The 24428-nt window shown below is 55.8% G+C and overlaps 2 non-coding genes and 1 pseudogene across 2 annotated transcripts; 1 reads left to right on the top strand and 2 right to left on the bottom strand.

Moving 5' to 3' along the window:
* Positions 1-24428, bottom strand: part of LOC120375680 — a 1085709-nt pseudogene that overhangs the window by 835442 nt on the left and 225839 nt on the right.
* On the bottom strand, positions 13093-13174 carry TRNAS-AGA. Its single transcript has one exon. It is a non-coding gene; the product is annotated as a tRNA-Ser (tRNA).
* Positions 23467-23548, top strand: TRNAS-AGA. Its single transcript has one exon. It is a non-coding gene; the product is annotated as a tRNA-Ser (tRNA).

The following is a 24428-nucleotide window of genomic DNA, read 5'->3' as shown; positions in this document are numbered from 1 at the left end:
AGCAGGGTCTGTCCTTCAAAGTCTTGGAGATCATGAGTCCATGGTCATGGGGGTATAGCTTAGTGGTACAGTGCTTGATGGTAGATCAAGTGATCCTTGATTCAAGACCCAGTGTTCTCTTATAACCTTCTTTCTTTTTTTTTAAAAAAGGAAAACATTTTCATTTCCATTCTTCATTATGTTCAGGAGCTCCACTATACGGGGGTGCTTGATATGAATGTAAACACTCAACATTTCACTGTCCAAATGCACAAAAACCTAGCAAAGCTGTCCATCAGCTGAAATCAGTTCCAATCCTCTAACTGTCTAGTTTATGTTTTCATCAATTAAACAAAGGTATCATAGGAATGTACATTTGAAGATCCCTCTTCTCCAGGAGCTGTGTTGTGCAGAAGAACAAGAGCCACATCCAGCTACAGTTCAGGAGTCTGATGACCAAAGAGCCAATAAATGTTCTGAGGGATGGAGAAAAATGCCTTCTAGTGAGCTCAACCTGTTTCACTTATCAAAAGAAGATTGAAAGGTGACTTCATTGAAGTGTTGAAGGGCCTTCATGGAGAGAATAGATTGGGTATTAAAGGGCTCTTGAATCTAGCAGAGAAAGGCATAACAAGACCCAGTGGCTGGAAGGTGAAAAGAGACAAATTCATATTACAACTAAGGCACAAATATTCAACAGCGAGGATGATTCACCACAGGAACAAGCTACCAAGGAAAGTGGTGGATTCTCCATCTCTTGATGTCAGTTAATGAAGACTAGACGCCTTTCTGGAATGTGTTTGCCCCAAAAGTAGCTCTTGTGTCATACAGGAGGCCTGTGATATGCAGGGGGTCAGATTAGATGCTCTAATGGTCTCTTCTGGTCATAAAGTCGACTAATTTCTGAAAAACTGAGTGTAGCATTGGGAGCAGCGTCTGATGTTTTCCTGTCTAGCCAGGTTGCTTCCTAGAACGAACGCTTCTTGAGTGGGGTGATCCACAGGGAGTAGCTCAAACCTCCAAAGTGCCTGGCCAGGGGCAGGACATTAGCCCAGCAAGGGAGGGGTGTGGCAGTGACATCACAAAGGCCTTTTGCAGGACCTCAGACTATTGGTCAAAGGTGGTGGGGAGGTGGTGACCTCACAGAGAGATGCTGACATCAGCCAGGCAGGACAGGGCGAGGGCCAGGGAAACCTCAGAGACCCCTGTGGCTTTGCTTCAGCAAGTCTCCTTCTCCAGGTCTCTCTTTGAGGACTGAGGGAGTATTCGGGTTCACGGACATGAGCGCCAGGAGGAACCTCTTTTGAGTTTTCTCCTTCCCTTTTCCTGATTTTACTAGAAAACAGCCGTCCCTGTTTAGAAGGTAAGAGCCTCCTCGAGGTTTGAAACCTGTTCAGTCTGATCCATCTGGTGACAGTTGAATTCTAGGCATGGAAAACACGAGCTTAAGGAGGCAGAATTTTATTCCGCACCTGGGATTTTGTCCCTTAAAATCACTGGGGACATTAGGGTTTGTTCTTTTTGTTTCACCTTTTCCTCCATCCATCCCTCCCTCCTTTCTCTTCGTCTCTTGCTTCTTTTGTCCTTTCTCCTGTTCCCCTCCCCAAACCAGGAGCAGTGCCGGGGTGTGTTTGGGGCGGGGGCAGAAGAGGGGATGGGCGGCACTGGGGAGGGGGAGCTTGGGGGTGTTTGGGGTGGGGGCAGAGGGGGCCGCACTGGGGAGGGGAGCCTGGGGGTGTTGGGGCGGGGTCAGAGAGGGGAGGGGTGGCACTGGGGAGGGGGAGCTTGGGGATGGGCGGCACTGGGGAGGGGGAGCTCAGGGGTGTTTGGGGCAGGGGCAGAGAGGGGATGGGCGGCGCTGGGGAGGGGACCACGGGGTGGGGTTGGGGTGGGGACAGAGAGGGGATGGGCGGCACTGGGGTGGGGAGCTCGGGGGTTGGGGCGGGGCAGAGAGGGGATGGGCGGCACCGGGAGGGGCGCTGGGGGTGTTGGGGCGGGGCAGAGAGGGGGAGGGCTGGCACTGGGGTGGGGAGCCTGGGGGTTGGGGCGGGGCAGAGAGAGGGGATGGGCGGCACCGGGAGGGGGCGCTCAGGGGTGTTGGGGCGGGGCAGAGAGGGGAGGGGCGGCACTGGGGGTGGGGAGTTCGGGGGTATTTTGGGGCAGGGGCAGAGAGGGGATGGGCGGCACTGGGGAGGGGAGCCTGGGGGTTGGGGCGGGGCAGAGAGGGGATGGGCAGCAGGAGGAGGGGAGCTGGGGGTTGGGGCGGGGCAGAGAGGGGATGGGTGGCACTGGGGAGGGGAGCCTGGGGGATGATGGGGCGGGGCAGAAGAGGGGATGGGCGGCACTGGGGAGGGGAGCCTGGGGTGTTTGGGGGAAGAAGAAGGATGGGCGGCACTGGGGAGGGGAGCCTGGGGTGTTTGGGAGTGGGGCAGAAGAGGGGATGGGCGGCACTGGGGTGTTTGGGGCGGGTCAGAGAGGGGATGGGTGGCACTGGGGAGGGGGAGCTCAGGGGTGTTTGAGTGCGGGAGTAGAAGAGGGGAGGCGGCACTGGGGAGGGGGAGATCGGGGTGTTGGAGACAGGGGCAGAAGAGGAGGGGCGGCACTGGGGAGAGGGAGCCTGGGGTTGTTTGGGGCGGGGCAGAGGGGGCCGCACTGGGGAGGGGAGCCTGGGGGTGTTGGGGCGGGGTCAGAGAGGGGAGGGGTGGCACTGGGGAGGGGGAGCTTGGGGGATGGGCGGCACTGGGGAGGGGGAGCTGGGGGTTGGGGCGGGGCAGAGTGGGGTTGGGCGTCACTGGGGAGGGGAGCCTGGGGGTGTTTGGGGACGGGGCAGAGAGGGGATGGGCGGCACCGGGAGGGGCGCCTGGGGGTGTTGGGGGCAGAGAGGGGAGGGGCGGCACTGGGTGTGGGAGCCTGGGGGTTGGGGGGCAGAGAGGGGATGGGCGGCACCAGGAGGGGACGCTGGGGTGTTGGGGCGGGCAGAGAGGGGAGGGGCGGCACTGGGGTGGGGAGCCTGGGGGTATTTGGGGCGGGGGCAGAGAGGGGATGGGTGGCACCGGGGAGGGGGCGCTTGGGGGTGTTGGAGCGGGCAGAGAGGGGATGGGCGGCACTGGGGAGGGGAGCCTGGTGGGTGTTGGGGCGGGGCAGAGAGGGGAGGGGCGGCAGTGGGGAGGGGGAGCCTGGGGGTGTTGGGGCGGGGCAGAGAGGGGGATGGGCGGCAGTGGAGGGGGAGCTGGGGGTGTTTGGGGCGGGGCAGAGAGGGGATGGGCGGCAGTGCGAGGGGAGCCTGAGGGGGTTGGGGGCGGGGCAGAGAGGGGATGGGCGGCATTGGGGAGGGGGAGCTCAGGGGGTTGGGGCGGGGTCAGAGAGGGGATGGGCGGCAGTGGGGAGGGGAGCCTGGGGGTTGGGGCGGGGCAGAGAGGGGAGGGGCGGCAGTGGGGAGGGGAGCCTGGGGGTTGGGGGCGGGGTCAGAGAGGGGATGGGCGGCAGTGGGGAGGGGGAGCCTGGGGGTGTTGGGGCGGGGCAGAGAGGGGATGGGCGGCACTGGGGAGGGGGAGCCTGGGGGTTGGGGCGGGGGCAGAGAGGGGAGGGCGGCACTGGGGAGGGGAGCTGGGGGTTGGGGGCGGGGCAGAGAGGGGAGGGGCCGCAGTGGGGAGGGGAGCCTGGGGGTTGGGGCGGGGCAGGAGGGGAGGGGCGGCACTGGGGAGGGGGAGCTCGGGGGTTGGGGCGGGGCAGAGAGGAGGGGCGGCAGTGGGGAGGGGGAGCTCGGGGGTTGGGCTGCTCAGGAGCCGCCTCGCGAACGCTTCAAGGCCACGTGACGCCCTCTCGAAACTCCGCCTCCCGAGACAGCCAATAGGAAGAGGAGGCAGAGCCCTGACCAATGGGAGCGCGAGAAGAAACCTTCCCCGCCCAGTTCCAGTGTGAGGTTGGGGCTGCAGTGACCAGAGCCCCAGCAGGGTGCAGCGGGGGCTGAGTGACCAGAGCCCCAGCAGGGTGCATCGGGGGCTGCAGTGACCAGAGCCCCAGCAGGGTGCATCGGGGGCTGCAGTGACCAGAGCCCCAGCAGGGTGCATCGGGGGCTGCAGTGACCAGAGCCCCAGCAGGGTGCAGCGGGGCTGCAGTGACCAGAGCCCCAGCAGGGTGCATTGGGGGTGGCTGCAGTGACCAGAGCCCCAGCAGGGTGCATCGGGGGCTGCAGTGACCTGAGCCCCAGCAGGGTGCATCGGGGCTGCAGTGACCTGAGCCCCAGCAGGGTGCATCGGGGGCTGCAGTGACCTGAGCCCCAGCAGGGTGCATCGGGGGCTGCAGTGACCAGAGCCCCAGCAGTGTGCAGCGGGGGCTGCAGTGACCAGAGCCCCAGCAGGGTGCAGCGGGGGCTGCAGTGACCAGAGCCCCAGCAGTGTGCATCGGGGGCTGCAGTGACTAGACCCACCAGCAGGGTGCATCGGGGGCTGCACTGACCAGACCCCAGCAGGGGCTGCCGCCCGTGGGGTTCCCTGCAGTCTGGTGCCATTCACAGGAGACCCGCACAGCCTGACCCCACACCTGTCCGAGCTCCCGCCCTGCCCCCAGCCCACTGCCTCTTGAGCAGCCCCTGCGGTGTCACCACTACCCCCGGCTGTGTCCCCTCAGCTTCCCAGCCCCAGCTCCTCCGGTAGCCCCCACACACTTCCTCCCTGCAGCCTGCCCCATTCCCCCCCTGCGTCCCCGCGGCACCCCCCGACATCTCTCCAACCCACCTCCCCCCATCGCAGCCTCTGCCCCCCAGTGCCCTGGCCCTGCTCCCCGCGGGGGGCTTGAGAGGCCCCCACCCCCCGGCCGCTCCACTCCCCACAATGGGCAGCTGCTGGCGCTGAGGAAGGGGGGTCTGGGCCAGGCCAGGTGCTGGGCCGATCCTGGTGAAAGAGAGACGAGCCGGCAAGGCTGAGAGGCCCCTCCCTTGTCTGGGGGGGGGACAGGGGCTCCCACAATTTGGCCAGTGTCACCCTCCCCCATCCAGAGGAGACGTCCGCTCCCAGCAGGCCGTGCTCCATCTCCACCCCGCTGGGGGGAGAGCCCCCAGTCCAGCAGTGCCCCACCCCGCCCCATCAGCAGCCAAGCCGAACCTGCCCTTCTCCTGCGAGGGCTGCAGGACTCCCTGCCCCCGCAGCACCAGCCTCCCCCCATGTCCCCGGGGTGGGGTGGGGGAAGGGGGGATTCCTTCCTCCCATTGCCCAGATCCCGCCCCCACCCCGGGCTGCCCAGACGGGAGCCAGGGGCTGCAGCAGTTGGCTGCTTCCCCAGGGCTACCAAGGAGCCGCCAGGAGAAGGGACGAGATTCTCCACGGCGCTGCAGCCGTTCACACTGGGACCCGTCTCACACGGGGGAAAGTGAGGCACCAGGGAGGGCGAGATGGGCTGCACCAGCTCAGATTGGGAGTCTGTGGGAGAGCCAGGAATAGAACCCAGGAGTCCTGGCTCCATGGGCAGCTTGGGACTCCTCCACTTGGGGAGGCTGGGCGGGCCCGGACTGTGGCCCTGCCCCAAGGCCTGCTGCCACTCAGCCTCCTCCTGCCAAAGCCCCGCCCACCCGCCCTCCACCCCGCCCACACTCCCCTTCAGCCCCGCCCACACCCCTTCAGCCCCGCCCACACGCCCCTCAGGACCCCTTTGTTCCACTCCCCTGAACCCCCCCGCCCACCTCTCACGTCTCTTCCCCCGAGGCCCTGCCACTTGTGCCTCTTCGCCCCCACCCCAAGGCCCCCCCATCTGCCTCTCTGCCGTTTGCACCCCCGGCCTCTCCCCCCACGGCCCCATGTGGCCGGATGGAGCTTGGGGAAGGGCGAAGTGAGGATGGGGCCTTGCGGGGGAGAGGACGCGCGGGAGCAGGGCCTCTGGGTGGAGCACAGGCCAGGTGCCTCCCCGGGCCCCTTATACCCACCGCCCCTGCCTGGCTCCTGGCCTCCCCGGCTCTAACCACTAGACCCAGCGGCACTGGGACAATTTGTATAGTGGGAGGTGCTGAGAGCCAGTGAACAAACCTGTAAACCCTGCACAGGATGGAAACCACTTCAAGCCAGGGGGGGGGGGCACCATGACTCACCCCCACTCCCTTCCCAGAGCCAGCGGTGGGACCCGGATACCCTGGCTCCCAACCCCCACTCTAACCACTAGCCTGCACTGCCCTGCCACAGCTGGGGAGAAGAACCAGGAGTCCTGGCTCCCAGCCCGGTCGTGGGTGGAGCAGGACGTACTGGCCATGGGCTCAGCTGGGCATCACTTACCATCAGGCTGGATGGTATCCCAGTGCTGACCTCCAGACCCACAGCTCTGCTGGTGCCCCTCACTCCCGACCCGCAGCCCCTTGGTTCCCCCCAGCACTGACGGTGCCCCTCACTCCCGACCCGCAGCCCTGCTATCCCAGTCCTGACCTCCAGACTCACAGCTCTGCCGGTGCCCCTCACTCCCGACCCGCAGCCCTGCTATCCCAGTCCTGACCTCCAGACTCACAGCTCTGCCGGTGCCCCTCACTCCCGACCCGCAGCCCCTGCTATCCCAGTCCTGACCTCCAGCCCCACAGCTCTGCTGGTGCCCCTCACTCCCGACCCGCAGCCCCTTGGTTCCCCCCAGCACTGACCGTGCCCCTCACTCCCGACCCGCAGCCCCTGCTATCCTAGTCCTGACCTCCAGCCTCACAGCTCTGCTGGTGCCCCTCACTCCCGACCTGCAGCCCCTCCTATCCCAATCCTGATCTCCACACCCACAGCTCTGCTGGTGCCCCTCACTCCCGACCCGCAGCCCCTCCTATCCCAATCCTGATCTCCACACCCACAGCTCTGCTGGTGCCCCTCACTCCCGACCCGCAGCCCATCCTATCCCAGACCTGAACTCCACACGCACGGCTCTGCTGGTGCCCTCACTCCCGACCCGCAGGCCCTTAGGGGTCAACCAGTTCTGACGGTGCCCCTCACTCCCGACCCGCAGCCCCTGCTATCCCAGTCCTGACCTCCAGACTCACAGCTCTGATGGTGCCCTCACTCCCGACCCGCAGCCCCTGCTATTCCAGTCCTGACCACAAGACTCACAGCTCTGCTGGTGCCCCTCACTCCCGACCCGCAGCCCCTTAGGCGTCAACCAGCTCTGACGGTGCCCCTCACTCCCGACCCGCAGCCCCTGCTATCCCAGTCCTGACCTCCAGACTCTCAGCTCTGCTGGTGCCCCTCACTCCCGACCCGCATGGGTCACCCCAGGAGCAGGTTAAAGCTGCAGGGTGACAGTGGGGTTGCTGCCCCTGTGAACAGCTGCTGTAGCACCGCCTGGGCAGGACAGGGAGACCCAGTTATACCCCTCCCCCCACAGCCTGTATCGGGGGATGGGAGCGCTCACACCCAGGGGCCCCTGAGTTGGGACGGAGGGAGGCCCCCGTGCACCAGGGATGCTGTAAGGGCGAACAGGGGCACCCACCCACCCACCAGAGATCTTCACCACTTCCTGCCCAGCCCCCTCCTGCTGTGCAAGATGGTTCAGGGAGGGATGGGAAGAACCCAGGAGTCCTGGCTCCCAGCCCCACCTGTGCTAATGTACGAGACTCCACTCTAACGCCAGTGCTGGGACTGGAACCTAGGAGTCCTGACACCCATCTTCCTTTCCTCTAACCACTAGACCCCACTCCCACCCTTTTGGGGAGCCAGGATTCCTGGGTTCTGTCCCCAACTCTGGGAGCAGAGTGGGGTCTAGTGGTTAGAGCAGGAGGAGCCAGGACTCCTGGGTTTTATTCTCAGTGCTGCTGTGTGACACTGGGCCTCTGTTTCTCCTCCCACTTTTTGGGTATGGAGCCTGTAAACTCTCTGGGGCATGGCCTGATCTCCCCCGGCTCCCTGATTCTCCACCCTGAGCCCCTTGTGCCACTGCCCTTGTCAACGGCAGCGCAGAAAGCCCTAGTGCCAAAAGAAGATGGGCACTAATTTTGCAAAAATCGGTCACACCAATAGGAAACCAGCCCCAGCAGTTTGTGACTTCACTTCCCAAAATTAGATACACACACACACACAAACACACACACACAGAGAACCCTGCTCAAACCACCCCCTTTGCCAATGCATCACCTCACCTCGTCCAGGGAGGTCTAGGCGGGAAGCTCCATGTGGGAGCGGTGATGGACGGCACCATCAAGGTAGGTTCTGGAGATGGTCCTCCAGGTATGGGCGTCTTGGCTCCAACTGGCACTGGGCTCACGCTGGTCTGCGTTCAGTTCCTCTCTCTGGTGTGCGCCCCGGCTCCACAAACGCCCCCGCCCCCTGCTCTTTCCTTCTGGTACAAAAATATCCTCTTCCTTCGCCCCAGAGAGAGACACCCACGGTGCTGCTCAGCACATGCCTTCCCCCCCTTCCCTCCATTCCCAGGAGCGTGCGGGAAGAGGGTCGGGATTGGGGAGAGCCCGTGTCCCGAGGGGAGGGTATGAGGGGGCTTGTCCCCTCCTTGGAGCATGGAGGTGCCAGTAGGCACCTATGGATGGTCCCCCCAAGCAGGGCCAGGATGGAAATGGGAGGCCTGTGCCCCCAACATGGAGAATCTGGGGTGCAACCTTACTTAACGGGTCAGTCTGTCCTTTCTCTTACTGTCCCATTCCAGCTTCAACTAGCGCTTGGGGTTCATTCGTTCTTTTTCATTCCTTTCCTTCTCTAGCTTGTATGTTCTTGCTTTCTTTTTTCCCCTCTACCTTTCACGCTCTTCCTTTCTTTCCTTCTTTTTCTAATTTTTTTTCTCTCCCTTTATTTCTTTCTCTGCCTTTCACGTTCTTTTCACTCTCTCTCGCTGGTTATTTTTTTCACTCGCGCTTTTTCCTCACTCCTTCCGAGCCAAGCGGGTTCTCCTCCCACACAGATTTTGACAGGTTTTCCTTCTGATCAGCAAGTGGATTAAGCACGTCTTCAGTGGGGGTTTGGCATGGCAGGGAGCAGGCTGGCCGGGTGTCTTTGTGGCCGTCTGCTGGTTCTCCCCTCCTCTGGCCCTGACCTCGGTTGCTCTGTAGCTTTTAAGCCTTCCCTTGGAGCTGTCAGCACCAGCCGCCTCGGCTCCAGGTGCCCAAAGGAGGAGAGGTGCTGGGCTCCAGTCTCTGCCTCCCTCCTGCCTAGCCCTGACACACCTTCCTTCACGTGCCATGTGGACAAGAGGTAACATGTGGCTGCAAGTAAAATGGCCAAACTTGTGGGCATCAGGTGAAGCTGTGAGAATCCCAAGCATCTGGTCAAACCACAGGAATCAGCAACCAGGGAAGCAAGTTTCAGAGCCTCAACCCTAGTGGGCAAGTCACCCAGGAGGAGGGGAAAAGATTTGCTCTTGCATAACTGGAGACAGGGAAGTTGAGTACTGGAAGCTCCAGGGCTTTACCACAAGCCAACACAAAGTCCCACTGAGATTTGAACTCAGATTGCAGGAGTCAGAGTCCTGAGTGCTGCCCGTTACACCATGGGACCAGCTGATGCTGCTGTTTCTGGACATTGGTGACTCTCACGGGCTGGCTCATGTAAGGGGCTGTTGGCCCTTACTAAAACTTAGTGGGGTTTTTGGTTGGCTAGTTCCCAGTCCCAATAGAAGGGGAAGGGCCAATGGAAATCAGGCCCTGAGACTGACAGTCCCCAGGGGCAATGGGGAGCGGCCAAAGCTCCAAGTTAGCCGCACTGACAGGCCAGGCAGTGTAATGAGGGAATCACCAGGCCAGGGGGTCCCATCCTCCGTGGGAGCTGGAGCTGCCTGGGCCAGAGTGGGGCAGAGCTAAGGAGAGAGCAGGAGCCCGAGAAGAGCCGGGAGCAGAGCTGCACCAGCCGGGAGAACCAGAGCAGATCTGTGCTGGGAGCCGAGCCGCAGCAGCACGAGCCGTAGAAGCTGCCCAGGAGCAGATCTGTGCGGGGAAAAGAGCTGCAGCAAGTGGAGCCAGACTATTGGTCAAAGGTGGTGGGGAGGTGGTGACCTCACAGAGAGATGCTGACATCAGCCAGGCAGGACAGGTGCGAGGGGCCAGGAAAACCTCAGAGACCCCTGTGGCTTTGCTTCAGCAAGTCTCCTTCTCCAGGTCTCTCTTTGAGGACTGAGAGAGTATTCGGGTTCAGGTACCTGAGCGCCAGGAGGAACCACTTTCGAGTTTTCTCCTTCCCTTTTCCTGATTTTCAAATTAACCATCAGATCTTGAATTTCACACATTGAATGACCTGAATAAAGTGCTCTAACATGAGCTCCAGACCAACAGCAGTGCACAGTTTCAGCAAGTATTTGAGGAGAACTGCAATGTTAGAGAGAATCATGAACTGCTCAGAGACAATTAATGCAGAGAAGCAGCAAAATTAATCAAACATAGAACTGGTTCTGACTTATTTACTTGGTCTTAAAAGAGAACAACAAGGACCTGAGTCTCCTCCCTGTCAATAACCCCCTGCTCAGCCAATCAGGGTAGAGACTGAGGACGGGAGGCTGAGGGTTCTCACCAGAGAGCCCAAAGGATGGCCCAGGTCACTGGTGGGGATCACTGCCCGAGCACTATTTCAGCCCCACATTTTTGGTGGACCTCCCACAGTGGGAGCTGCCGAGAACGCCCCTGACACACACACACACACACACACACACACACACACACACACACACTCTCTCTCTCTCTCTCTCTCTCTCTCTCTCCTGGTGTTGGGAGGGGAACTGGTGAAAGGACAAAAGAAGCAAGAGACAAAGAGAAAGGAGGGAGGGAGGGATGGAGGAAAAGGTGAAACAAAAAGGACAAACCCTAATGTCCCCAGTGATTCTGAGGGACAAAATCCCAAGTGTGAAATAAAATTCTGCCTCCTTAAGCTCGTGTTTTCCATGCCTAGAATTCAACTGTCACCTGATGGATCAGACTGAACAGGTTTCAAACCTCAAGGAGGCTCTTACCTTCTAAACAGGGACTTCTGTTTTCTAGTAAAATCAGGAAAAGGGAAGGAGAAAACTCGAAAGAGGTTCCTCCTGGCGCTCACGTACGTGAACCCGAATACTCTCTCAGTCCTCAAAGAGAGACCTGGAGAAGGAGACTTGCTGAAGCAAAGCCACAGGGGTCTCTGAGGTTTCCCTGGCCCCTCGCCCCTGTCCTGCCTGGCTGATGTCAGCATCTCTCTGTGAGGTCACCACCTCCCCACCACCTTTGACCAATAGTCTGAGGTCCTGCAAAAGGCCTTTGTGATGTCACTGCCGCACCCCTCCCTTGCTGTGCTAATGTCCTGCCCCTGCCCAGGCACTTTGGAGGTTTGAGCTACTCCCTCAAGAACAAATGGATATAAATTGGCAGTCGGGAAGTTTAGGCTTGAAATTAGACGAAGGTTTCTAACCATCAGGGGAGTGAAATTCTGGAACAGCCTACCGAGGGAAACAGTGGGGGCGAAGGACCTCTCTGGCTTTAAGATTAAGCTTGATAAGTTTATGGAGGGAATGGTTTGATAGGAGAACGTGATTTAGTCAATAGGTCAATAACGTGCAACCACTGGTAATTAGTACCGAGGGTCAATGTTGGGATATTGAAAGTCTTTTTCCTGAGTGTCTGGCTGGAGAGTCTTGCCCGCATGCTCGGGGTTCAGCTGATCGCCATATTTGGGGTCGGGAAGGAATTTTCCTCCAGGCTAGATTGGCAGAGACCCTGGAGGTTTTTCGCCTTCCTCCGCAGCATGGGGCAGGGGTCGCTTGCTGGAGGATTATCTGCTACTTGAAGTCTTTAAATCAAGATTTGGGGACTTCAACAGCTGAGTCAAGGGAGAGAATTATTTCAGGAGTGGGTGGGTCAGCTTTTGTGGCCTGCATCTTGCGGGAGGTCAGACTAGATGATCATAATGGTCCCTTCTGATCTTAAGTTCTATGATTCTATGATTCCCTGTGGATCACCCCATTCAAGGAGCGTTCGTTCTAGGCAGCAAGCCGGTAGGTTTGGATCATCTGCAAATTTTGTCAGCTCACTGTTTAGCAGGTTGTTTATGAATATGTTGACTAGTCCTGGTCCCAGTACAGACACCACTAGTTACCTGTTTCCATCCTGAAAACTGACCATTTAGTCCTACCCTTTGTTTCTTGTCTTTAAACCGGTTATTGATCCACGTGAGGACCTTCCGGAGGTGAAAGTAAGCCGGTATGTTCCGGTATGGGGTACCGGCAAGAGCTGATACGCTGTGCCAGCCTGGCCCGGCTTCCCCAGGCTGGTGATTTAAAGGGCCCAGGGCTCCCTGTAGCGGCTGGAGCCCCGGGCCCTTTAAATCACCTCCCGAGCCCCCCTGCCGGAGCCCCGGGGAGCAAATCACTGCCGTGGATGCTGCTCTCTCCCACTCTGCCAACACAGAGCAGGGGCGGCAGAAGCTTCCTTACAGTGGGGGGGGGCACCGTTGTCCGAACTGTGGCACCCCCATGACACCCCTTCCCTAAGGACCCCCACTCACACCACCTCTCCCCCCGAGGCCACACCCACAGACTGCACCCTCCCCCCCATCATTTGTCCTAACAGCCAGTAAAGAGTGGTGGGGCCATGGCCCTCTAAACCCCCTGTTCCAGCACCCCTGACACAGAGCTAAGCAGGCAGCACTGTGCGTGTGTGTGTGTGTGTGTGACAGAGAGTGCTGTGCTGAGCCAGTGAGAGAAGGGGGCTGATGTCAGGGCTGTCCCCTGCCTCAGGACTGGTCGCTTCCAGCAGCTGTCTGAACTTAGAGACAGTGTGCGACACACTCACTCTTCCGCAACGCACACACTCTCTCCCCCCCCCACACACATGTTCTCTACCCGACCACGCACATTGCAGTTGAAAAGCAGCTGGCAATCTAGTAGGATGCCCATGGAACAATGGGATAGAAACCTGCATCATGTGACGCTGTACCAGCCCGTGAGGCATTGCAAACCCTTCCCAAAACACCCTGCAGCCAGTTGCACAGTGGGATAGCTACCCACAATGCACTGCTCTCTGTGGCGATCCAAGAGATGCTAGCATGGATGTGTTCTGGTGACACAGGGGCATAGGGTGGACATGCAACAACTGTTCAATTAAAACACTTTAACTAAAGCCATGTTACTCTTTCATGTAGACATAACTGAAGAGTGAGACAAGACCCAGCTCCATTGAAACTAAAGAGCCACAACTTCCTGCGTAGCTGGCAGGATTTGAACCTGCGCAGGGAGACCCCAATGGATTTCTAGTCCATCGCCTTAACCACTCGGCCACAACTACTTGTTGGATAGTTGGCTCTCACTGCACTCTAGTTCTGTTCTCACTGAGTGATCAATTCCAGTTGTTTCCTCAGACCAGCTTCCACAACACAGTCACTGCTGTGCCCTTGTGTAAGTGTGTCTATGGCTGAATAGCTCCAATTCCTGCTCCATTCCCTTCTGGCTGGAGCATGAGGAGAGTGTGTTTGTGGTTAATGTTGTTGCTGTAGATTGTTGTCCATTTCCTGCCTCGATCATTCAGACAGTCCCTTTCCCGTCATATCCCCAGTACATCAGTGATTGCGATAGCAGGGGACAGGTTTTCTCTGGGGCACTGAGCTTTGCCAGGGGGTTGGTGGCTCCTTTTTTTCCTCATCCTGGAGTAAACTCAGCTTTTTATTCCATCCTTGATGTTTCAAGGAATAACAACAGATGACCAAAGAAAGAGGTGGACAGGGTGGGTCTCAGGGGAAGGGGCAGAGAGGTGTGGGCGATGGGCAGGGCGGGTCTCAGGGGAGGGGGCAGAGAGGGGTGGGCAGCGTGCGTCACAGGGGAGGGGCAGAGAGGTGTGGGTAATGGGCAGGGCGGGTCTCAGGGGAGGGCAGAGAGGTGTGGGCGATGGGCAGGGCGGGTCTCAGGGGAGGGGGCAGAGAGGTGGGGGCGGTGAGCAGGGCGGGTCTCAGGGGAGGGGCAGAGAGGTGGGCAGCAGGCAGACCATGGGGAGGGGTGGAGAGGTGCGAGGAGGCCTTGGGGAGGAGAGGAGCCAGGGACCAGCAGGCCTCAGCCAAAGAGCAGGGGTGGGAAGTGGCCAAATGGGAGTGAGGGAGGAGCACAGGGGGGGCCTCGGAGGGAGGAGAATGAGGGAAGGGGGTGCAGTGGGGGGGCAGCACCACGGTATGGGCAGGGGCAGCCCACAGGATTCAGGGGGCCTGAGGCAAAACAATTTTGGGGGCCCCTTTCATAAAAAAAGTTACAATACTATAGAATCCTGTATTCTCCTGGGGGCCCTGCAGCAAATTGCCCCACCTGCCCCCCCTCTGGGCACCCCTGCCCTCAGCCTCTCCTCGTAAGTCCCCTGCCCCCTAATCATTTTTGTTGCCCTCCCCTAGACTCTCTCCAATTTGTTTCTGTAGGGGGAGGGGTGTGTGTGTGTGAAAACTGGACGCAATGCTCCACATGTGGCCTCACCAGTGCTGAATAGAGGGGAATAATCACTTCTCTCGATCTGCTGGCAATGCTCCTACTAATCCAGCCCAATATGACCAGTTACCCATATTGAATGCAGACACAGCAATATCTGATACATTGGTTGCTGTCCATTCAGGAGGTTATTTCCCACCTATTCATAAATAATGAAGCTGCTCTAAGCGGAGGGGAGAGAGCTGTCCTGTCCGTGCAGTTAACCCACCTCCCCGAGAGGTGGTAGCTATGTCAGTGGGGGAAGCTATGTTGGTGGGTGTGCAAGCTGTGGTGTCTACATGTGTATATAAAGTTTAATCAAACCCCATTTTTAAAACCCCTGTGGCCTGGGAATAGAAAAGGAGCTCTCTGAGGCAGAGCCCGTCCTTCAAAATCCTTAAGATCACTGACTTGCCAATGCAAATGTCATGGGGGTATAGCTCAGTGGTAGAGTGTTTGACTGCAGATGAAATGGTCCTTGCTTCAAATCCAAGTGCCCTCTTACAAACCTCTTCCTTCAGTAAAAATAATTCCATTTCTAGTGTGTTCAGGAGCTCCCCTAAATAGGGATCCCTGAAATGAATGGACATGCTCTATGTTTTCCTGTGCAAATGCATAAAAACCTAGCATGGCCCCCAGCTGAAATCAGTTCCAATCCTCTAAGTGTCTAGGTTTGTTTTCATCAATGAAACAAAGGCACATGAAGACACATTTGCAGGTCCTTGGCCTCCACGGGCTACAATGTGCAGAAGAACAAGAACCACATCCACCTGGGAGGCATGGACTAGTCTGTATTACATTTGGTAAGTAAGTTGCCATTGGGACTGAAAACTCTACTGGAGGTGGACAGGAGCCTGTTACAAACTAAAATAACCAAGATTTACCAAACTCCCTGTTACACATTCAATCCTCTCTTTGTGCACACGGCATCAACTGGGGCTCTAATAAATGGCAGCCTTCCTTTAACACAGATCGTTGTTCCTTGTGACTTTCAGATGCATTCGAATGGCAGCAGTTCAGAGGTCATGTGCTGCTAGTTCATGAGCAGCAGCAGAGTCTCTGTACGTTTACCAACCATAGAGCTGGGTGTGTCTGCATCCAAGTAACTGCAGACTCAGTGTAGCACCAGACAGTTAATTGCACAGTCTCACTTTCCAGTCTCATTTGGGTAGAAACAGCAACAGTTTGGTGGGTTTTGGTTTTTTTCCCCTTCCTTTTCTCCTAAGGAATGTGTGATCTTGAGCATGTTAGTTTAAGTTCCCTGTGGGTCAGGAAAATTCCATGTCCTTGAAATAGCTGGGAAGTGACCTGTTTGTATCACCTAGTATAAAGGAGCTTTTGTAAAGCAGTTTCATCTTTAAATATGCAGGATAAAAATAGTAAATTCCAATGCCAGACACCAGGTCAGGATCAATGGATGGGGCCAGGATCAATTAATTACAGAAGAAACAAACTCTTGGGATGTAGCTGTAATTTGTCCCCAAACCTTTCCTTGTTCTCATATGCTATCACGGATTCTCTTCTAGAGGGCAGAGTTAAGGTTATCTGAGCATGTACCATCACTCTGTATTCCCTGTTTTTCCAGAGTTTGAGTTTTACTGAACTCCATGTTCTGGAAGGTAAGAGATAGTCACAGTCAAAGTTAACTCTGTGTTAACAAAGGTTTTGTTAGTGGCAAATAATGAGACTAATCCCTCACTGCGGTAATTCCACTGACTTCAGTGTACTCTTTCCCCATTTCTAGTTCCAAAAAAATAAGCAAATTAAAACAACCTTGAGACCTAAAATGCTGTGAGAAAATGGAAATTTTAGTAGCTCAAATAATTCAGTTTCTTCTGTGTCTTGTGCATGTGTAAATGGCACAACATGTTAATTTATAAGCACATCTTTCTTAACTTCTTTAAATATTCTGTAGTACATTGACTAGATCAGGTGGGTTCTTCAATGCAGTGAGGTTTTCATGCATTGCCTAATACATATTTTTCATATTATGTAAATGAACACAATTCATTGAACACAAAATTATGTATTTCATGCTGTGAACTGTGTCGGTAGCTCAAATTAATAGGTTTATTTTCTCTCTCTCTTTCTCTCTCTGTGAGGCACAACAAAATAATTTAGTGATGCTGAAAATGTTCCCTTCTCCTCCAGAACTGCCTTGGAATCACCTTCCCTTTGTAGATTAATCTGCTCCTGTGTCTCTACAAGGAAAATATAGTTTCTATGAAAAAAACACAATTTTTTAATTAAAGGGACTGAGACAGAATAGGTTACTCAGACATAGGTCAGGGGTTTGTTACAGGAGTGGGTGGGTGAGATTCTGTGGCCTGCGTTGTGCAGGAGGTCAGACTAGATGATCATAATGGTCCCTTCTGACCTTAAAGTCTCTGAGAATAGCCACATGAGGGTGACACATCAGGAATGCAAAGCAACAGGTTCCTGGTTTGCACATTGATGGTGACAAGGGATTGAACTCGACTCCCCTCTTTTCACAGACACATTTGTTTTATTCTCTGAGGTCAAACATAAGTTTAAATGTTGTACTTAGTCCTCTGCCTTGTAGCTTCAACAGCCGCAGATGCAAGATGAGTTACTGCAGCCTAGACCTTGTGTCCGTGTTTAGGTGGTTTTCACCTAAACGTTCAAGCAGCTCACAGCAATGTCCCGAGCTCCCCAAGACCCACTGACAGCTGAGCTCTTCCTGCCCACTGAGCCCAGCCCAGACAGTGGGTGGGGGGTGAGTTTGTACCCGAATAATTGACAGAGCCAAGCAAGGAGCAAAGAAATGTTTGCTTCGGTCACTAGGTCTCTGTTTCTATTGCTCGTTTGCTCTCTCCCCTTCCCTGATAAGGAGCAACGGTAAGAGAAGAAGAGGTTAAAACATGTGCGAGGTGGTGGCTGGGTTTGGATGACAAATTTAAAACCATCACAGCGCCCTCTAGTGTGACACTGACACCATCAGATTCTCACCTTTCACTCACACTTGATTAATAACAGTTTCCCTGAACTACTTTGCTGTGATTATTTCAATGGCTCCTACACCGATACCTGCTGCCCCTTCTGGCTGGTTAATTGCGCTATTTGGAACCTGCTCCTAAAATTACACCCTTCCTGGGAGCAAGATTCAGAACTGCCCAAGGAAACCCCATTGGGTTCCAAGTGCAGCCCAGGCAGGGTGGCAAGGGGACAGCCCAGGGGTCTCAGAGCTTCTTCTTCTGCCTCACAGAGAGAAGGTTAAGGGGGGCCACTAGTTATGACTCCTGGGTTTTAGTCCTGGCTGTGGGAGGAAAGGGGTGTTTAGTGGATTAGAGTTGGGGGCTTAGGAATCAAAGAGGAAACATCTCCCTTTTCAGCTTCAATGCACATTGAACAAGAACATGGCTTCTCATCTCTTCGGTTTCAGAGGAGCAGCCGTGTTAGTCTGTATCCTCAAAAAGAACAGGAGTATGTGTGGCACCTTAGAGACTAACACGTTTCTTAGGTTCTGTTGCCATCATGTGGCCATTTCATTCCACTTCTTATTGTTAAAAGGTTTGGGTACTTCAATGAGGCTAATCATCTAGTGGAACAAGCTCCGCAAGGGACGTGGTTAATTCCCCATCACTGCCCTGTGTAAATCAAGACCGCAGCTCTTGCTGCAAGACACCTGGTGTGTGGGTGTCCCTGTTCCCCCTTCAGAACCTCTGGTACATGGTGCTTCCCTCCTCCCAGTTCAAGATCCCCATCATGTGGGTGCTCCCATCCAGGATCTCTGGTGGGTGTCTCTGTCCCCCACCCCATGAACTAGCTCCCGTGTGTGGTTTCCCCTGCCTGCCCCCATCCGGGATCTGTGGGTGTCGCTGTTCCCCTTTTCAAGATCTGTGTTGCTTGGGTGCGTCCCTCCCCACAAGTCAGAATCCCCAGCGTGTGGGTGCTCCCATCCCCCCTGCAGGCTCTGTGGAGGGTGTCTGTATAAAAAGAAACCATGTCTCACTGTCTTGACCAGGCTATGCTGCAGGGGCTATTCACAGGCGCGATCCCACTACTGATCAGCACGGGAGTTTTAACCTGCTCTGTTTCCAACCTGGGCTGGTTCACCCCTCCTTAGGCAACCTGGGGACCCCAAGCTTCCCCGGGATCACCATATTGATGCTGAACTTAGTGCGGACACCCGATCGGCACAGCACCCTGCAGCCCAAAACTCCTGAGCTCAAGCGATCCGCCAGCCTCAGCCTCCCCAGACGCTGGGATCACAGGCACCAGCCACGGAGCCCGGCTGGTTACATTGTCTCCCGCTTCCAACTTCAGGCTCAGCCTGGGAGCTCTGCGCTCTGAGCGGGTGTCAGTGGAGCCTGGAACTGAGCTGATGCGCTGAGGGTTATTTGCACTGTGCGCTTCACATGGAGGTGAAAACACGGGGCACAGATCTTTGAGCACAACCCTCATCCTGAGGAATGGGGGGGGCTGCATAAAGAGAGACCGGCTCTCCCTGGTGGGGCTGCAGCGGCTCTTCACAGGGGCAGTCCCACTGTCTATTGGTACCAGAGTTTTGAAAGCCTCCTTTCCTGGGCTGACCTGGCTCCCCTCTCCCTAGGGGGAACTGGTGGCCCCAAACTTCCCAGAAACCTTCATAGCGAGGCCAACCTGAGCTCAGGCACCTGCTCAGCGCCCCGGGGTGCAGCCCTGAACTCCGGCAATCAGCTACGCTCAGCTGCCCACCCAACAAGCTTTACATGCAGGAGCCTTCATGCCCCGTGTGTTCAGGTCCCTCCCAGCGCCAGCTTCAAACTCCGCTGCTCAGTTCTAAGCTTTGGCCACACAGGGGCAGCCTGGAGCTCAGCCAACACCTCCCGTTGCTGGTTGCGTTTCCCGCTCCTCGTGGCAGGTTCACACCCCACAGGCAGATCTCTGAACCGGAGCCGAACCATTCCCCAAATCCAGCACTTTAGCGGCAGCTTTGCCAGGGAAGCGCTGACATCCCCAAGTAAAGTAAGAGCCAGAGCGCTGTGTCCAGGACCTTCTATCGGGCCCCTCACCGTGGTGTCTGTCAGGCGCAAGGAGAAACCAAGGAAATGTTTTCATGGCGTTTAAGGGCAGAAGGGGCCATTAGCTCAGCTAGTCTGACCCCCGAATAACACAGAATTACACCATGACACACATTGATCCCACAGACCTTAGACAGATCAAAGCGTTTCAGCCCTCAGGAAGGAGGCTAAACTGGGTACCAGAGGCAGCGAACAAGGAGCCCCCAAGGCAATGGCAGGGAGCTGACGAGGTGAAATATGCCCAGATGATCCCAGCAGGCGACCCACCCCCATGCTGCAGAGGTGGGAGTCCCTGTTCCTCCTGCCCTTAAGAATCTCTGGTGGTAAGTGGGTCCCCCCAGTTCCCCAGATCAGAATCCTCCATGTGGTTTCCCTGGCTTGACCTCCAGATAAGAACATTATGTGGAGGGGGTGGGAGGAAGGTTGTCAGGCAGATCTGTAAAGGGGGACTGTGTCTCCCTGTCTGGCCCAGGCTCCTGGGAGGAAGTGATCTCAGTGTGTCTGGCTGTCTCCATTCCTCCCACCCATAAGAATCCCTGGTGTGTGGGTGCACCCTAGACCATTAAGGATCTCTGGTGGGTGGGTGTCTCTCTCCCCCTAGTCAGGATCTCTGGGGCGTGGCTGTATAAAAAGAGACTTTGACTCACCCAGGCTGGGCTGCCATCACGGAACAGACCAGGTCCTTCTGTGGAGGGTTTGTGTTCCTCCAAGGACGTGATCTCAGTGTGTGTGGGTGTCCCTGTCTCTTCAACCCTTAACAATCCCTGGTGCATGTGTGCACTGGGCCCCATTACAATCCCCTCTGTCTTACCCTCCATGAGGGATTTGGTGGATGTGGGGGTTCTCCATGCTACTGGGGGTGTCTGGTGCCCCTGTCCCTCCTGGTTAATAGTGGAGTGTGTGGGTGTCCCCCCGCCCATTAAGGATCCGTGTTGTGCGGATGCCCCCGCTCTTCTCATTAAGAATGGTGCAACGGAGCATATGGGTGTGTCCCCCACCCCATGAACTAGCTCCCGTGTGTGGTTCCCCTGCCCCCATCCAGGCTGTGTGGTGTGTGGGTGTCGCTGTTCCTCTTTTCAAGATCTGTGTTGCTTGGGCGCTTCCCTCCCCCGAAGTCAGATTCCCCAGCATGTGGGTGCACCCATCCCCCCATCCAGGCTCTGTGGGGTAGGGGTGTCTAAAAAGAAACTGTGTCTCACTGTCTTGCCCAGGCTACGCTGCAGGGGCTATTCACAGGTGTGATCCCACTACTGATGAGCACAGGAGTTTTGACCTGCTCTGTTTTGGGCCAGTTCACCCCTCCTTAGGCAACCTGGAGACCCCAAGCTTCCCTGGGATCACCATATTGATGCTGAACTTACTGTGGACACCTGATCGGCACAGCCCCCTGCAGCCCAGAACTCCTGAGCTCAAGCAATCCACTGGCTTCAGCCTCCCCAGGCATTAGGATCACAGGCACCAGCCACAGAGCCCAGCTTGCTTTTCAGCTTGGCAACTGGAGCTTTAAACTCTGCTTGTGAGCTCTGTGCCTTGGCCAGACGGGGACAGCCTGGAACTGGGAAATGCTCCTGCTCCCCCCGCCCCCGTCTCATGTCGAGCTGCAGGTGCCGCTGTCCTCCCAGGTAAGATCCCGGATGTTTCGGTGCCCCCTTTCCCCGCCCAGGTGTCCGGGTACCTCTGCCCCCCATACAGAATCCTGGATGTGTGGGGGTGTCCGTCCCTCTGCAGAGGATCCCGGAGTGTGGATGCCCTTGTCCCCCCCTACAAGATCCTGGGTGTGTGGGTGCCACTCTCCCCACCAGCAGATCTCTGGTGGGTGGGTCCCCAGGGTGTGAGCGCTCCCAGCCCCCGATACAGGCTGGGGGGGGTATAACTGGCTCTCCCTGTCCTGCCCAGGCGCTGCTACAGCAGCTGTTCACAGGGGCAGCAACCCCACTGTCACCCTGCAGCTTTAACCTGCTCCAGGGGTGTCCTGCTTCACCCTCCTGTGGGAGCCCGGGGACCCCGAACTGCCCAGAATCACCTGATTGATGCCGAGGTTAGCGCAGACACCGGCTCAGCATGGCGGGGAGCTGCCCTGAGCCCTGACAATCAGCTTCCCTCTGCCTCCTGCTGCACAGCGAGGATCCCACGCGGGAGGCTTTATGTCCAGTTTGTTCAGGAGCGTCCCAGGCTCCAGCTGTAAACTCTGCTGGTCAGTTCTGATCTTTGGCCACAGGGGGGTGGCACTAACGGTCCCATCTAAACGCTGTTTGCGTTCGGCCCTTCGGATCGCAGATTGTAACCCGCGGGCAGATCTCTGAGTGCAGCCAAATCCCTCCCCAAACTGAACAATGAAGCAGCAGCTCCCATTGGAAAGATCAGGATTTTTGCCATTAAAACAAGGAAAATGTCTCCAGCGAGAGACTGAAGAAGCTCAATTGATTTCATTGACTGGAGGTTAAGAGGCGATTTAATCACTGGTTTAAATACGTTTTACAAATTCCCAGAGGGGGGGATATGTGATTTGAAGGGTTCTTTAATTCACCAGACAAAGACTGAACAAGACCCCATTGGCTTGCAGTCGATGTCAGAAAATCCCAACTGGAAATGACCATTTTTTAACCGTGTGGCTAATTATCTAGTGGAACAAGCTCCGCAAGGGAGGTGGTAAATTCCCCATCACTTGCAGTTTGTAAATCAAGACTGCAGCTCTTGCTGCAAGACACCTGGTGTGGGGGTGTCCCTGTTCCGCGTTTCGGGATCCCTGGTACATGGTGCCTCCCTCCCACCAGTTCAGGATCCCCACAATGGGTGCTCCCATCCCCCCATCCAGTCTCTGCGGGGGGGGGGTCTAAAAAGAGACCGTGTCTCACTGTCTTGCCCAGGCTACGCTGCAGGGACTACTCACAGGCGCGATCCCACTACTGATCGACACGGGAGTTTTGACCTGCTCCGTTTCCGACCTGGGCCGGTTCACCCCTCCTTAGGTAACCTGGGGGCCCCAAGCTTCCCTGGGATCACCATATTGATGCTGAACTTAGTGCGGACACCCGATCGGCACAACCCCCCGTGGCTGGGAGCTCTGGGATTGAAAGCAGCAACAGCAAACCCCTGTGTAGCTCGCAGGAATGGACATAAACACACCCTGGTATCTGAGGAGATGTTTAGCTTTGCCCTTGGTCAACTAAAGGCTAAAGGGAAAGGAGGTGGCACCAGATATAAAGAGTGAAACACGACACATCATAGTTATGCCCATGGTGGCTGCAAAATCTTTTCATGTACTTCTTCTTATCAGCAGTGTATTGTTTTCTCTGGAGCCTAGGCCTTGACCAAGAAATTTGTACCTTGATAAAATAATCGACTGCCCCTGGTGAAGGCAATGGACTTGACACCCACTGGGGTGTCCCTACACAGGTACAAGTACTAACAACAGTGGCTGTGTTTTAGCCATAGATTTTAATCAGGGCAATAAATTGATACAAACCCCTGTTAAATCATTTCTCAGCCCGAGTCCTTCACCCACATTCCATAGAGCACTGGGCCACCATGTGGACGTTTCATTTCCGACCTCAGTTTCACACAGAGACACAATTTCCTTTGCACAGATCCATGAACAGCAAAACCTCCCTGTGTCTCTGGTCTGAGCCAGGACATTTGATTCCAGTGAACCCTTCTCTCCTGCAATGCGATGGTCAGACAGAGGGGACGTGGCACCTGCATCCCTGGCAGGGAGATATTGGCTCGGCTCTTTCTTTCTGCTGCTGTTGTTAGTCCATGAAATATCAAGGGTGGAATGCAAGGCTGAGCTCACACACCAGCCCTCAGTGCCCCAGAGAAATCCTGCTGCCTGCTATTGGAACGATGTGCTGGAGATTTGACTAGGAAAGGGACTGTCTGAATTGTCAGAGTGGGGAATGAACAACAATCTACAGCAATGTCGTTCACACAAACACACTCCCATCCTGCTCCAGCTGGAAGGGAAATGGGCAGGAATTCTCGCTGTTCAGCCAAGGACACACTTACACTAATGCAGCCGTGAGTGTGCTGGGGAAGCTGGTCTGAGCAAACAATTTGAAGTGACAATTCAGTGAGAACAGAATCATCATGTAGTGAGACTGGCACATATCAGGTAGTTGTGGCCAAGTGGTTAAGGCGATGGACTAGAAATCCATTGGGGTCTCCCTGTGCAGGTTCAAATCCTGCTAACTACACAAGCACTGCACTGTTGTTGTTATTATTGTAGCCTTAGTACCTGAGCGTCCACAGTGCAAACTGGAGCCAGATCTAGTTTCACTCTGTCTACACTTAAAACGCTGCTGTGGCACTGCTATAGCACTTTGGAGTAAACAGTGACTGTAATAGCTACATGGACAGAACAATTCTTCCTTTTCTTTAGCACTATCTAACCAGGGCTTAGGTCACCTTAACTCTATGGGTTTGGGGGGGTGTCACACCCTGAGAGACGTCGCTCTGCCAGTTCAGTGCCCAGCATACACCAGCGCTTAGATCCCTCTTGGTATTTCAAAGCGGGAACTGACCTGTGTGGAAGCCAGTAAATAATTAACAAGGTTTTGAAGAGATCTTAATGAATGTTAGTTAGCATGAGTTAGGTTAACTGTGACCCTGGTGACGTGAGGAAGCAAGATAATGTAAGACAGAGTGAATTGTGTGAAAGTTATTACGACCTTGCAATGTGCAGTCTTGCAGTCTTGTTTTTCTAGTGAGATAGCAGAAAAGCTTATGTATAAACAAAATGTATTTGTTGCTTTTTACTGTCTGTATTATTGCTAGAAATTGTCTGAAACAACGGTATAAAGGCTTGATGTAATTGTTTACCAGTTGAGAGACCTGTCCAGGACCCTGTGTCCCATGGCACTCTCTCCCTCCATTGTAATTACTGGAGAAATAATAAAGTATTTAATTTTGCTGCACCCAAACAAAAAGCGAGAACTGAGTTTTCTTCGACAATTTGGGGGCTCGTCCGGGATGGCAACGCCCACGGACCCACAGACAACTACTATGGATCATTCCCCTTCGAACCCCATGGCGCCACATGAGAGGTATGAGACCTTTTGAAATCTCTATTGGGGT

Source organism: Mauremys reevesii, linkage group 12 (assembly GCF_016161935.1).
Source record: "Mauremys reevesii isolate NIE-2019 linkage group 12, ASM1616193v1, whole genome shotgun sequence".
Classification (NCBI taxonomy): Eukaryota; Metazoa; Chordata; order Testudines; family Geoemydidae; genus Mauremys; species Mauremys reevesii.
Note: the sequence above shows the minus strand (reverse complement) of the source record. Positions and strands in the feature narration are given on the sequence as shown.